The 16634-nt window shown below is 41.3% G+C and overlaps 1 protein-coding gene and 1 pseudogene across 1 annotated transcript in view; both read left to right on the top strand.

Annotated features, from left to right (window-relative positions):
- The window catches only part of Moxd1 (monooxygenase, DBH-like 1), an 86407-nt gene that overhangs the window by 40695 nt on the left and 29078 nt on the right, over nt 1-16634 (top strand).
- On the top strand, nt 1078-1485 carry Rpl36a-ps17 (ribosomal protein L36A, pseudogene 17; annotated as a pseudogene).

The raw sequence follows: 16634 nt of genomic DNA, 5'->3' as shown, positions 1-16634 counted from the left end.
TTAGTCTTACATTTGGTGACTTTAAATAAGGACATTTTTCAGCAGACACTGGATATTTATTTTCCTTAGCTTTTCGTCTACCACCCAGTCCTATTCCCCACCCCCACCCCCATCTAGTATCTCACTTTCAGTGCAGAAGGGTGGATGGGAACACGATAAAGCGTTAGCACATATAATGGGAGTTATTGGCTGTAAAATTGCCAAGTGACTTAATCATCACGACTATTGACAGAATACAAAACTATTCATATTAAATTCTAGTGAGTGGTATGGCAGATTAGTAGATATGGTAACACTGAGATGTGCATGAATGACTTTAGTTTGTGACACAGGGAAGTATGTAGGTACAACTGTTCATTTTTGCTACTTAGATATATCATCTCACCAGGATTTCACAGTTTCTCAAGATAAAACTGACTTTCCACAACTTTGTGGAGTCAGACAAGGTCAAAGTAGCTTTTTCAACTCCATAGAATGCATAGAAAGCAGGACTGAGATTTGAGCATAGATCCTCTGAGAAAAACTAACAGACCTTTGTCCGTATCGTTCTATTAACTCAAGCCTTCTGACTCCTCCACCTCCAAACATATTTGTGGTAAAATGTAAAGAATCCATGTGGAGAGATCAGATAGCACAGCTTCAGCCTTGTGTCTTTTCAGTCAACTTCTGAGAGCTCGAGCTGCTTTCCTGTTTGTTTTGATAGCTTCACTGAGACTCGTGTTACATAAAGAATTGCAAATGTTTAATGTGCACTATGTGGTGAGTTCGAACACATGTAACTACCCCTGACCTTATTTCCAAAGCCAAGGGAAAGGACATTTATTTGCATCACCTCCCAAAGTTTCCTAATATTCCTTTCTTTCCACTGTAGTAAGGGCACTCAACAAGAGCTGTGCTATTTTAAGAAACTCTGAAGTGTACAGAACAATATTGGGCAAGGTTGCTTTTGAGTCCCATACAAGCGAGCCTACTTCTTGGGCTACATAAGGCTGCCCCACCAGAGCCTTCGAAGACCTTGGGTTAAAAATCCTGGGAGCTCGCAGACTATACCTGGCATCTGAGTATACAGAAGTCCAGAGTTTTAGTGCTCTGCTAAATATAAACACACTTGTCCTTCCTGAGCTGATAGCACTCCTGCAAACATGGTGAATGTTCCTAAGACCTGCCAGACATTCTGCAAGAAATGTGGGAAGCACCAACCCCACAAGGTGACGCAGTACAAGAAGGGCAAGGATTCTTTGTATGCCCAGGGAAAGCGGCGTTATGACAGAAACAGAGTGGCTACAGCGGGCAGACAAAAAAAGCTAAAACTACAAAGAAGATTGTGCTGAGACTGGAGTGCGTTGAGCCCAACTGCAGATCTAAGAGGATGCTGGCCATTGAGAAATGCAAGCATTTGAACTAGGAGGTGACAAGAAGAGAAAGGGCCAACTGATCCAGTTCTAAGCTGATTTTGTTATGAAGACAATAAAATCTTGACCTTTCACCCCCCCCCCAAAAAAAAGAAGAAAACACACTTGTCAATGACACCGATGACACATCTGAAGCCTCGTGAGTGATTTAGGAAGTTACTGACGGTTAGAGTTCAGATGCTCAGGCTAAGGATTATGCATATGTTTCCAGAAAGGGGCAGAATACTGAGCCTGAGATGATGGTACAGGGAAAAGAATTAAATAATAATTTAAATGAAAAGGAGGCACTGGGCTCTCACCTTCCCAAGTATGTGCTGCAGCCCGAGGATGCTCGGAGACAGGTCAGCAGCTTCTGGTAGAGTTTAAAAAACGAAGCTTCCTTGGATATGAGAACAACGGTAATGGGCCACGTTATCCCCACCCCAACCGTGGTCGATATAAACGGTCCTGTGAGATGACACACCGACGTTTCATTTGGTCTTCAGTGTGTGGCAAAATGCCCATGGTGCCATAGAACAAGAAAAGACATGTTGGGAAGAAAGCTAGAGAAACTGGCTGCCTAAGGAGCACTGGGAGCCCAGATTCCAATCCTACCCCAACCACTGGCAACCTGAAAACTAATGAGACCGTGGTTCCTCCAGGAGATTAAAGTCACGCTACCCAAACCCCTGGAAAACTGTAAATCCTGAGAAACCGAGAGATGGTTCTGTGTGATTAGCAATCCTTTAGAGTGTTGTTTCTTCATTCATGAAATATTGGAATTCGGAAAGCTGAGGATTTATAAACTCATACATTTATAATTACTTCTTTGCCTTCATTGGTAGATTAAGTTACGATACAAAATTATGTTATAATTACAAAAAAATGCAGATAAGTTTGTGTATCCCTAAAGAGGATTATATTACAATTTTCTGTGTTAAAAAAATCGTATTAGTATACAACTAGGATGACATCGCAAACTGACACAGTTGAGGCAAAAATGAATTATTATACTTTTTATGAATGAAATCTTTGTCATGCCTGAGGTGAAAACTGACTTTTAATAAAAGTTTGTATAACTCATGAGTTGAATATATGAATATGAATATATTTCACAGCTTTTACATTCTCAACACTGAATTTGTCCATTATTAAACTATTTACTCATCAAAAATTCAGAAGAAAAGTTTAATAATACAACTATTTTAGGAAGGGGGAAATTACAACAAATTTTAAACATTATATATTTGTCTGCTGTGGTGAGTCACTGTTACTCTGCTTAGTTCATATCCTCAGGGCACCGCTTAAAATTATCTAAGTTAAATCTCTAAGTGTGCTGCCAACTCCTGTTGACGGTGTGGTTGTTGATATTCTTTGGAAAAGTTCGACAGTTAATCCTGATGTCAACTCCCCCATCTATGTTTTCTGGAAATTAAGAGTTTGGCTCTTAGGTCAGCAGACAGCAGCAGCTCGAGTCACTTGCAAACACTTCACAGATACACCACAGTCCAGTTTGGTAGAAGGGTTAACAACAGAAGTGACACTACCTAGTGGAGACAGCCAGGCCTCAGCCTCAGCATGAGTCAGCAGGAGGGACCAGCAGGAGAGATTCTTGTCTGGGCCTCTCTCAGGGAAGCAAAGATCAGCGAAGACAGGAGACCCACAAGCATTGCACAGCTAGCTGTACCAGCAAGCCCAGCTCTGTCTCTGTCACTCTGTGGAGTCCTATTTATACCCTCCAAACATCATGTGTCCTCCACATGCCTTTCCTCAGCATGTATCTTGCCTTGGCAAGACCATCCAATCAGCCCCAGTCCACCAAAGTGGCAAGAAACTGCAGTACACCACCAGAAGATTTTTTGGTGCGCTTCTCACTATGGAGTCCCGACAAATGTAACTCAACTACACGATGTAAGGCAGACAAATACACCCATGTAGTTAGCAAAGAATCCTTCATTACATGTCCTTTCATGTGCTTGTGTTAGCAGAACATCCTTTCTCCTGTGTCTGCTTCAGCGAAATATTCCTTTATGAGTCTGCCTTACACCTGTGTCCACTTTAACTAAATGTTCCTTCACGTGTTTGCCCCGGCAAAACACCATCCAACTGGCTTTCCAGAGAGCCTTTAAATTTCCACTTCAGGCTTTTGCTATATATTAATATTTCATAGAACACAGTAAAATGCTTTTCACAGTAGCATTAGTACTATATTTTATAATATTACTCAGTACATATTGAAGGCTGACCAAACACTAATGAGCATGTACCATCAGGATGTTGTTTTGTGCCCATGAAGAACTCAGGTTACTAGAGAAATGGCTTAGTGGTTAAGTGCACCTGCTACTCTTAGAGAGGACCCAGGATTGCTGTTCAGAATCCACATGGCGGCTTACAACGCCATGTAAGTGCAGCTCCAGCGGGTCCAGTACTTTCTTCTAGCCTCCGTGGGAAGCTGCAACATGGCATACAGTATACCTGAACTTCTGTAGAGAGGACTGTGCATATAGCATTATTAAGAGCAATTCTTTATAATTCAACAGTTTATAGTATTGACATCACTTACTTCTTAGTGTATTGTATATTTCTTTGTGAAAAGCCAGCCACTTCCTGGAGCTTCAGTCGCCTTCCATTATAAAACCAGAATGACTTCCAAGCTAGTGGATGCTTTCTTGATGTAGGGAAAAAGATTTATGTTCTGGTGAAACTGGTGCACTGAAGTTTTGTCTGTATGTTAATGTTTATGATGTAAGGGGGTTTTTCAAACAGTACTGAAGGCCATCTATCTGACTTTTAAAAGAATGTCTTTAAATATTCTCTTGCCAGATCTTAAGGAAACGGTTTCATCATTGAGACCAAATTCTCAGGGAATCACTGTATGTATTTTAAAGCAAGACCATGTGCATAGCTTTTAGCATGCACTTCATACTTATTGCTTCTCAGCCTGGAAAAGTCCTGAAACACAGCAATTCTAGACGACACTGCCATCTAGGTACACGCTCACTTTGCACACTGTGTATCTTAACTGCCCAGCACCATCCTTTCATCCATACCTTTGAGTTGCAAAGCACAAGAGAGTGTCTGGAGAGCAGGTGTTTGAGATGATTTTTCAGTGCTGTCCATGCCTTTTATCACGTAAAGTAATGCATGTAAGTCAAATTCGAGTGTTCACTGACTTCTTGTAAAAGAAAGTACTGAATGCCCCAACCACACCAAGACTCCTACTGTGAAATATCAAAAGGGATTACAGGGTTTTATCCTAAATGATATCGTGAGAAATGAAGCTGTGACTGTTTCTACAACTCTGGTGGTGGTCCTTCAGTTCTTGTGGAAATAAAGGACTCTTCCTTAGGGACTACAACTTGAGTTTATCAGAATATTCAAATAATGTCTGTTCCCGTGTCAATGTCGTTCAACCTTTCCTAATAGTTTAAATGTACACGATACACCTGGGCTTCTCTGGAGAGGTTTATATAATTTAACTTTCCATTTTATGACATATGCATTAGCTGGTTTTGTGTGTTTGTTTGACACAAGCTAGAATCACCAGAGAGGAAGGAGCCTCAGTTAAAGAAATGCCCCTGAGATCCAGCTGTAGGGCATTTTATCAATTAGTGATCAGTGGGGGAAGGCCCAGCCAAAGGGTTGGTGGTGCCATCCCTGGGCTGGTGGTCCTGGGTTCTATAAGAAAGCAGGCTGACCAAGCCAATAAGCAGCATTCCTCCAGGGCCTCTGCATCAGCTCCTGCCTCAGGTTCCAGCCCGATTTGAGCTCCTGTCCTGACTTCCTTCAGTGATAGACTGTGATGTGGAAGTGTATGCTAAATAAACCCTTTCCTTCCCAACTTGCTTTTTGGTCCTAGTGTTTTTCACAGCAGCAGAAACCTGAACTAAGGCAACATACAAACCTAAAATGATGTCAAGATTATTTATTTGCTTATCACCCAATATTTAAGCAAAAATATTCCTTTAAGCAGGCATGCTACTACACATTTATAACCTCAGCACTTCAGAGGTGGAGGCTAGAGAATCATGGCTTTGAGGGCAGCCCGTGATGTAGCAAAATTCTGGGTCAAAATGAAAAGGACAATTTAACACCCTAAAGCCACCTCCCTAAAAGTACCTTTGGTTCTCTTGAATATTAAACTCTTCATGTAATTTTGTGGTTTCATGTGTGTATAATTTTTTTTGGTCCACGTAGACATGTGCATGTCTGCTTTCCTGTGTGTGGGCGCACATGTGTGCAAGTGCTGTGCTCTATGTCAAGAGTTGCCCATGATTCACTCTGCCCCCCTTATTCTTTGAGTTAGGACACAAAGCTCCGAGCTCACCCATCAGTTATCTCTCTAGCTGATTTACCTCAGGGAAGCCCTGACCCTGCCTTCCTGGACTGGAATTAAAAATGAAGCTTCACGCACACCCTGCCTTTACCTGGATTCTGGGGGTCTGAACTTGAGTCATCTTGCTTTCACGGTGAGCATGTTAACCCCTGAGCCGTATCCCCGGTCCCTTCCATTTTCTCTACAATCACTTCTACTATGACCCACAGTAGTTGACCTGTGACTTCATGACTTCAAGGTAAAATTCGTCCCTTTGGAGGGAAGCCCAGTGCAAATTCCTCGTCACAACCGTGACCATGACAGCTACGAGCAAAGGCTTAGCTTTTTCCTTTAACTGCCGTGATCTTGGTATCAGTGTGTATATCCACATGTAAGTGCAAATGCTTTGAAAGTGTCAAGGTTTAGATAACACGCGTGTTTACAGATGGCTTGATGCATCTCAGACACTGCTTTGCTTAACAGTCACGCCTTTGCCAGAAGAATGATAGACGTCTTCTCCAAAGCCATAGAGCTAGAGGTGGGATAGGATGGCTGTTCCTCTAATGCCCTGGCCTCCATGACTGCTGTACACATAGATAATGTGAACACAGTGAACCACAAGAGTGGGATGATTTAATTTTATTTAGTTAACTGAGGTTGAAGGCCTTGTCTTTCAAATGCTTGACCCACCCTCGATCTTTAATAACTTCTTGGAGTCTTGGTTTCTGTATTGGCGAAACAAATACAATGCCTGTTTACAAATGAAACAAATACAATACCTGTTTACAAGTGATCCTGGAACTTATTTGAAAATGTAGTGAGCCTTTGAGGCCAGGAGATGCAACAGTGCCACCTTATTGTCCTTTCTCTTCTCTGACAGTCTGAACTAGCTGTCTGATTTTGTCAAGATTTCATTTCATGGATGTTAAAAAAAAAAAAAGTCTAGTGAAAAAAATAACTTCACTATCAACCTACTAATTAAACTAGAATTTAAATTTAAGTCATAAATTGCTGCTATTTTGTCTATATTCCCGTTTTAACATGTGAAATCTGAAAAGAATCTCCAGCATGTATATGTATATGTATGGTCATCTTTTAATAATCTACAATTAAGAAATTTTCAGAGCCTTTGAAAAAACTCTAACTACTTGACTGCAATTATCCAATAATTCGAAGCAACTCACTTTGATCTTGTTGATTTGTATCAGGATATTTCGGAGTAGAAAGTTGAAATATTTATTTATAGCTGACTGGATTCTCTGGAGTATATCAATTCCTTTATATCTTGGTATTCAATCCGTTGACCAACTTTGCTTTGGATTTCTGTGTTCTAAGCAGTTAGGAGATTGCTACCCAAAACACTGTGTTGTGCAAGCTCTCTTCTACTGAGGTTAGGTTTGCAAGATTTACAGCCACTAAATTCACAAGGTCAGAGAACTAACTTCTTTGCAAATAGACAGGGAACAGCAGCTCTCTGAGTAATGTTTTCCACATATGTAACAATTAAAAATTTCCAACAGTTTGTTGATGCGATCACATATTTTCACATTCTGTTTATTGGAGTGCTAAGGTTACATTATGGAATAATTTACATCTTCAGCTGAGTTAATAATCCTAGGAGATTCCCTTGTCAAGCCTGGCTTTCTGCACTGGAGGTCTTGAAAGAAGTCACAACAGCTGCATTCTTGATCCCTCCTAGTGGGAGGGCGAAGGAGAATGTCCTCAGCTCTGTCCCTTAACACAATGCTCTGTTTTCCAACAGGAGACCAACTCCTGTTGCTTCATTTCCAATGTAATGACACTTGTTTTTACTTTAATTCCTCAAATATTTTTCCTGCTTAAGCTTTAATTTCACTAGTAAAAACCTTGCAAATAAAAAAAAAAATTACACACCAAAATTAACCAAACCCAAAGTCTACCTAACTGTTGAGCAAATACAAGTAGGAAACATTTTTTCAAAATGTTTTTAAGAGATTAACGATGATGACCGATGGTGATACACATCTATATTCTTTATAATTTTATGTTAAAAGAAATACTTATAATATTATATAAGTTTTTATTGGCTTAAGTTGGCTTGTTTTTAAAATCACTTTGAAATCATTTTATCAAATTGCCATCCCTTTTTTTTTTGCAGGTTCAAATATAATAAGCATTTAGTTCCTAACTGCTTTGTATAAGCCTTATTTCTGCAGTCATTTCTCACTAATGAGCACTCAAAGTGACTTGTGGCTTTTGTCCATCGTTTATAAGGTTATGAGCATAACCTTAAGTATTGATAATTCCACTGATGGTTGAATTGCAAGACGCCCTGGTCAAGGGTATAGACATTATGCATTTTAATATACTTACCAGGTTAGTTTTTATCATGTCTCTCACATTACCACGGATGTGGGATTATCTTCCCAGCATCCTTTTAGCACAAGGTATGTTGGTCATTGCCAACTGGTGGCTGAAAAACATAGATGCTTGTAAGGGAGGTTCAGAATACCTTGTTGCCTTCTGTTAGACGTCCAAGTGTTGAGGGGTCCAGACTGTTTTGTCAGCTTTGGGCTTTAGAAGTCTCTAAGTGCATGATCAAAGCCTGGAGGTAAAGATGGGACTGCGGAAGTCTGAAGAGCTTGTGAAAGGCCTGGAAAGATCAAACCAACACCAACTGGGTTCCACGTAGTGAGATTTAATGGGGGAACAAGATAAAGGGAAGGGGCAAGAGAAGAGGGCAAGGGCAGAGGGAGTCTACCTTTTATTTGGAATGTGATGTAAAGGGTCCCAGGTGGAGGTGTGAATTGAGCCAAAAGGTCTTCTGGAATGTATGGCCATTGCCATGGCAGCGGTGACCAAAGGCAATTCCTGATACCAACAGAAGGCAAAGCAGGACATTGGATGTCTTCCCTCTAACTCTCTGCTGCTTACACTGGGGTTACAGGCACACTCAGCCATGTCTGGCTTTTTACATGGGTAGTGGATCAAATTCTGGCCCTCGTGCTCGCAGGAAAAGCATATTTACCCACCAAGACATATCCCCAGTCCCTGAAATGAATTGGGTTTTTTGTTTGTTTTGTTTTGTCTTTTTGAGCAGAAACAAAGCACATGTATATGTGAGCTACATGTGTACATGTGTGTGAGTACATGTATACATGTGTGTATGAGTACATGTGTGTATGTGCTAGTACAAGTGTATGTGAGTACATCTGTATATGAGTACATGTGTGTGAGTACATGTGTATATGAGTACATGTATATGTGAGTCATGTGTACATGTGTGTATGAGTACATGTGTACATGTATGTGTTAGCACAAGTGTATGTGAGTACATATATATATGAGTACATTTGTATGTGAGTACATGTGTATGTGAGCACATGTGTACAAGCTTATAAATGTAGAAGTGAAACTTCAACAAGGGATGTCCATTGTTTCTCCATCTGACTTTTGAGACAGCGTCTCTCACTGAACCTGGAGCTCACTGATTTGCACAAATCAGCAAGCCTGGGAATCTCCTGCCTGCCTTCCCAGTGCTCGGATTATGGGCATGCCCTACCGCAACCAGGGTTTTTCTTGAGCACTGAATATCAGACTTGGATCCTTGGGAGAGAAGTGCTTCCCCTCACTGGATCATTTCTGTACTCAAAACTACTGTGTTTGGAGAAACGGAATGGTCTGCTGTAAAAGTTAGAAATCCGCTCACTAGAGCTAGGAGTTGTGTCGTGGGTATTAGGACAGGATAGGGTGAGAGGAAAGGCTACTGCTGCTGGGACAGCAGCCTGGGCAAGGGGACACAGGGCCTGAGAGCTGTGGCAGAGGACATGTGAATTCATTTGTTGTTGGGCATTGGCTCCGAGATAAGCATCTAAAAGGACCTGATGCTTCAAAGCTGAGAGAGTATGGGAAGTTCTTTCTTAGAACCAGAACTACAATTCAGTTTATCAGCTCTTCAGATCTCTTCTTCGTCTGCCAAGAGAAGACATCCACCACAGTTCTAAGGTTGTAAACCTTCTCTTTGAGCACCTAAAGAGAGTGAATTACAAAGTTAAATGTAGTTTGACTTTTACATGCCTCGGAAAATACCTGAGTATAGGATAAATCACCCCTGTGTTTTATGCTTCACTTGTAAGTAGATCCCTTTTCAGTGTAATTTTTATGGCTTGCAACCTATGAATATTTAAATTTTAGCAAACTATCACATTTGTTTAAAAGGAGGTGGCATGTTTAGGGAAAAATAACAAAACAAACCAATAACAACAAAAAAAAAAAAACAAAACAATAACAACAATGAGACAAAGCCAGATTAGGTCTCTTGAGACTAAAAGTCTCAAATTTCTGCTTGAGACCCTCCTGGAGCACCTGGAGGGAATGCAGAACTTGCTGGATTCTGCTGGAAGGTTAAGATGGGTGGCCCATGTTACAAAGCCTGAATTCACGGGGTAGCTCCTAGGTAAAGAATGCTAAAACATTTTCTCTATGCTATTTCTCTATTCTCAATTAAATTAATACACAAGCAAATGGCTACAAAGACTAAGAAGGCATTTGCCTGAGAGGACTAAGTCAGTCAGAGCCAGGCTGACTCCAGGACAGGCTACAAACTGGCAGTTTGGGACACTAGGCCTGAGTTTCTGTTTCCCAGAACTGGAAAAGTCCAAAACAAGTCCACACCTCTCTGTCTTCCATCCCGATGTATGTATGGTGGACCCCTGTATGCAGCCTCTCTGCAGAATAAACACTCTTTGCTATTGCATAATATCTGAGTCTGGGGTATCATCTTTGTGAATCACAGACCCTTACATGCCTAGGTCTCGGAGTGTCGACATCGGTGGGAGAAGACTGACTTAGTCGCCTAGGTGGAAGGAAGCAGAAGCCTTTTTGAGAAGGTAAATGCAGTATGGGTCCATTTATGAAGACAGACAAACTTACTAGAGTAGAAGTTAGTTACCTCACTCACAGACAGTAACTGCAGTGTTCAATCCACCACCTCCTGATATGACTGATGTCATCCTCACAGGTTTTACATAATTGTCCTACGAATGGAGACTTTAAAAAAAATGTTACCTCCTACTTAAACACATAGAGACTGAGAAAAACACACAGCCACGACAACCTACCAGTTTATCTTTTGTAAAACACAAAACATCGTGTTTCCTTTTCCCGTGTGTTGTAAATAACATCAGACATCGGCTGCACCCGTGGGGAAAGAGGACGTCAAACCTACCCCAACACGGTTCCACATGGTGAGACTTAATGGGGGAATGAGACAAGGGGAAGGGGCGGGAGGAAGAAGAGAAAGGAGAAAGAGCGAAGAGAAGAGAGAGTGAGGGCAGACGGTAATGCCTTTTATTTGGAATGTGACGTAACTACTCCCACGTGGAGTTGAGAACTGAGCCAAAAGGTCTTTGGAAATGTGTGGCCGTTGCCATGGCAACAGTGGCCAAATAGTGCCGCTCTAAAGGCAATTCCTGATACCAACACTGTGTGTGTGTGTGTGTGTGCGTGTGTGTGTGCAAACTCAGGCAGGTAAACATGTGTGTAAGTGTAGAGGCCAGACAGCTGTATCATGCAGTTTCCTCAGTGGCTCTCCACCTTCTGCTTTGAGCCAGACAGCCGGTTCATGGAACCCGGAGCTTATCATGTTTAGGGAAGACAGGCTGGCCAGCTGGGATCTTCTTTGCCTCACAGTCCCAGAGCTGGAGTTGGAGACACACGGCACCGCGCTTAGCTTTGACCTGCACGCTGCACATCCCAAATCTCACGCACGTGCAGCAGGCTCTACTCATTGACCCTGGACTGTACGTCTCAGTTGTAGGAATGGTGGGTCCCAAGTCAATGACAAGGACAACGATGTCTTTCTAATGAAAAATATTTCTCTTTGCTGCCAATAAATACTCCATAAGATAAGATGACTTTTGAAACAATGCCATAATTCAAACATAATTCGGGGTCTCATTCGAATTCCCTTCCTGACCCCGGTCCTCGGTTTGCAATTCCCTTGCAGTCTGCACAGGCCAGAGTAGCTGTCACCAGTGCTGTCTTCAAAAAGGAGACAGAAGACATTAAACTGAGTGTGAATCAGGCTCGGTACTCAGAAGCCGTCTGAATGCTACTTAACTGGTCCTCAGTTTCTCTGTGTATAAAGCAAGAATAGTAAACCAGTCTCAATGCTGCAAAAAGATGACATAAGACTAAATATGGCGATATACATGGAGCAGTGTGTGTGCACAGCAGAGGAATAATGGTGGTCGCCCTTTGCCTCTAACATCAGTGTCTTAACTTTAAGTCCCTGGACTGCTGGATTAGGCCATCTTTGATCATCAGGTCCCAAGAGCTCCATAAAACTCCGTAGAATCAGTGACTCGAATCGAGACTAAGTGGAGAAAGATCTGGTGAATTGTAACAATGCTCGACACATCTGTTTTCTCTCTAGGGCAAATGAACTTTAAAAGAGTGACCTGTGTCTGAGGAGGCTGGGTTTAACTGGAAGGCAGGGCTGATGAGTTCTGTTGCACAGCTGAAATCCTAAATCAGGGAGGCAGACGATTGTTGCCTAAGCCGGGTGGTTGTCAGGTCTAAAGCCAGTTTATTTGGAATCTCAGAGAAAATCAGCATCGTATCTCCCGCCTTGGTTACTGATAAAAGAGAATATACTTTGCAGGCCTTTGAGAGAGTAATGAATTCTGGGCTTTTGGATGGAGTCCAGAACAGACTTTTGCAGGAAGCAATGTTGCTAATTTGTCTTGTGTGCAATTAGATCTCATCTTTCAGATGATGTCTGAAGAAGTAAAAACTACCATTGTCTTATTTCCTTGCTCTCAGAAGTAAAAACAAAATGAGAAGTTAAAAAAAAAAGAAAGAAAGAAAAAGAAAAATCAGTTCACTTACTGAATTCCTCTAGCAAATAAACCTTTAAATTCTGATGAATAGTTACTAAAACAGTATGCTTTATTTAAAATTACCAAATTTGTTATGATAAGTTATGTTTAATACAGGCAATCAAAGATTGATGACGAAAAAGTTTTTATTTTCTTACAAGAGGGGTAAGAGAACATGAAGTATCTGAGATTCAACTTGTTTTTCTTTGTAAGTCATATTGGATTAAATGAAAATTCTTTCCATTTCTACTTTGGGGCTGTGACATTTTATTCTGAGAGCCATCTGTTGGTAATTAAGTTCTGTCCTGTCATGTTGGCATTAAGACCCTGAAATCATACATTTAAAAAATATTAATAAAATGAAACACATAACAAAAGACAAACAAGATAAGCCCAGCAGGCAGATCTTCCAAGGAGACAGGAATGAACTACAACTCAGAGAGTGGGAATATTCGATACAGAATCCAGGAGAGACTGTGATACACTTGCTGGCATCCCACGAGGGGATGAAGCAGTCAAGGACTCCACACATTTGGGCTGTGAAAGTTTTACAGCATCTTTAAGTAATTAAACCATACTGGTTAATTTAAGAGATGAATGCCTCAGGGAGGCATAAATGAGTTTTCAAATGGAATATATGCATTGTTTGACAAAATAGCATAGTTAGTATTTTAAATAAAAATTTAAAAGCAAATTATAGGAGGAGATCAATTGTGCTGTATTAACTCAGTATTTGGAAAATAAACAGCCATAAAATTTAAATTAGAAAGTTTGCCTGATATATAAAGACACAGAAAGGGTGCACACAGGAACACGCCATAATGACGCATATGTATATACACATTTGAATAATGTTTAAATCAATACATATATGCCTTCCTTCTCAAACATCGTTCCTGTCTTTATGCTGAAAACATTTTAAGTCTTTTCTCCTAAGTCCGTGGGAAATGCAATGCACATTATTTCCTGTAATGTTTCTCCTGGGTCAGAGCACGTCAGAACCTGTTTGGATCTAACTGCACATCAGCATACAGAAAGTCTCTTGATAGAAGTAAATACTTTGAAGGTTTGTGCAAACTCCTGCTAATTAACTATGATGGCCCATAATAAATATAGTTTAAATTTTCAAAGAAATAAAAGGTTATGGAGAGAAACGTGAGCATGAGTATTGGGTTGGTACTCTCTGATGTGAGGTGCTTTTGAGGCCACAGGTCCTCATGATCACCTTACATAATGGGACAAGGAGGCCATAATGGTAGGTAACTTCTCCTAGGCCATTTAGTGATAAAAATCAGAATTCTAAGTCTGTACTGTGAATTAATATTTTCTTCGCAGCAAAACAAACCAACCATATAGAGTTGCTAAAGGGAATAGCAAAATGCTCTTGAATTCTAATGTCCGAGTTGTATTTTTCTGAAAATTTACACACACACACAAACACACACACACACATACATACACACACACACACATACACATACACACACACACATACACATACACACATACACACACATACACACACACATACACATACACACACACATACATACATACACACACACATACACATACACACACACATACACACACACACATACACACACACACACACACACACACACACACTGTTGCTTCCAATTCTTTCTTTTGTTGCATTTAGTTCTCTTCTCTGGGATTGGGGAGCAGGACACATAATAAAGTCGAGACACGAGAGCACCCCATTCCATAGCGTGTCTTCTCTGTCCCGCCGTGGTATGTAGTTATGTCAAAGGCTCCCTGTTTCTGCAAGGCTCATGCCCCTTATAGCAAGTTCATTTATGTCTGTCTGTCCATCCTGAGTATATCTGTCATAAATCTAGAGATATTCATCTCTTGACATAAGGCTGCACTGCAGACCATACATTGGTTAAAAATAAACCTGTTTAAATATTTTCTAAACCATTTTGTCTATAGCATAGACACACTTGATCCTCTACAAATTCCCAGAATTTGAAATGTACAAAACAAAAATCTATCTTTCAAAAACAATGCATATTTAAACGGACACCAGCACTGCCATGTCAGAGAGTATGTAGTGTGGCCTTGTGTATGTGTGTCTCTCTATGTGTTGAGCATACATACCTATTAGTGGAGACGTGTGTACATGTATGTGCAGAAATTTGTCTCTATGGTGCATTTTGCTAACTTTCTTACACATGCATGCACTAAACACACAAACACACATGCACACAGGCATGCACACACATGCTCGATCTTGTGCTCTCTCTCTCTCTCTCTAAAGGTTCTGAAAACCTTTGCACCATGCAATAAATTGGCAGCATGAGAAAAACAATGAATTGCTTTTCAAATTTGGGGGAAACACAGGCAAAATAATTGCATTCAATGAAAAATGGAAATATCCACTAAGTTGGTCTTAGTATAACTTCACCAGTGTTTACGGTAAGTTAGGGACTGGATGAGCTCACCCTTTGGTTTTTATAGTAGACTGAAATTTGATTTGGATTTCCACTCATTACTAAGACAACTGACTTTGACCAAGGTAAAGAAAGTGGCATCAGGTCACAAAACTTATAAATGGCAGACTTCGAATTTGAAACCCAGACTTTGGCATCCGGCTATGCACAGTACTGAGGAAAACACAGAGAGACAAGACACACATGAGCCAGAATCAGAGGAGGCATCCAAAGAAACTGAATGGTTCTCAAACATGAGTAAGATGGTTTGATGAAGGAGGCTGATGGATGGGCTGGGCAAATGAATGGGTTCGATGACAGTGGTAAGAATGAACGTGTGTGTAAGAAGAAATGGGGCTTTCATGCCTGAGACGTCATGTTAATGGACTATGAGGGCACTGGACATCTGGTAAAGGAAAGAAGGTTGTGACTGTTGGAGAAAAATGCTCAACTGCTGTACCTAGCTCAGCTTTACTGGTCAGGTCTCTGTCTCTGTCTGTCTGTCTGTCTGTCTGTCTGTCTGTCTGTCTGTCTCTCTCCCTCTCTTACACACACACACACACACACACACACACACACACACACACACACACACACACGGCTCCTAACAGGGAATTTACTGAAATGACTGATAATAACTTTCCCAGATCCAGTTAAAACAGTAAAGAAGAATGACTTTAGGTGGCAATGTTTCTAAGATAAGAAAAACGGCAACTTCGGGTGGTGTGTGTTCAGGAAACATGGATGAACAGGTGATCTGTGTTTGTGTTTGATAGACAGAATGGGGGTAGGGGTGGGGGAAGAAAGTGAACCAGCTTGGGAGGAAAAGAAGTGTATTAAAACTGAGGAGACAAGGTTGACTAACTGAGAATGGCAAGAAGGGACTGGTGCAGAAACCTTAGATAGTAAAGCTTCCCTGGGTCTAGGTCTTCTCTGGGCTGTCTTTGTGGAACCCACTGTACCAGGGCAGAAACAAGTCACTTGTGACATCTGCTGACCTCCTGCTGTGGCCCTTCAAGGGCAGTGGAACACTTTTTAGAGCTTAAGAAACCCAAGGACAGCTTGATGGGTTGGGTACCCATCCCCAAGCTCGACAATTGCGGTATGTATAGGACGGTGATTCTCATGGGAATTCTAGACTGCAGGAATGCTTGCCCCAAATCTGCTTTCTTCCTACTTCTTTTTTTTTCATTCTTTTTCTCCATTTCTACCCTAGTTCAGTCTCCTATTGTCACCTCCTTTACATGTCAAGCTCATTCTCGTTGGCTTTTAGAAACCACATGAAGACTTGCTTTGTTCTCATCCCCGACTTGTTCTCAGATTGGAACATTTATGGGATGAAGAGTCCATTCCACACCCAGTTCAGTTGAACGTATTGTTAGGTTCATGTCATCCACTTCAGAGACGAGGGTAAGGCCAGGGTGGGGAGGGCCGAGGGCAGACTTTTCTCCTACCATCTTCTCATGAGCATGTCAGCGGAATCACAACAGAGGCCTGCCTGAGTGCTAGTCCTGCCTGAGACCTCAGAGGCAGCTCCCCTTGAAGAGCCCGCCAACCTCTGGGTGCCCTTTGCCAGGGTTTATGAACTTTCCCATAGACTCGCTCCTGGGCC

The sequence above is a fragment of the Rattus norvegicus genome, chromosome 1, assembly GCF_021556685.1.
Source record: "Rattus norvegicus strain SHRSP/BbbUtx chromosome 1, alternate assembly SHRSP_T2T, whole genome shotgun sequence".
Lineage (NCBI taxonomy): Eukaryota > Metazoa > Chordata > Mammalia > Rodentia > Muridae > Rattus > Rattus norvegicus.
This window is presented reverse-complemented; position numbering and strand designations above follow the sequence as displayed.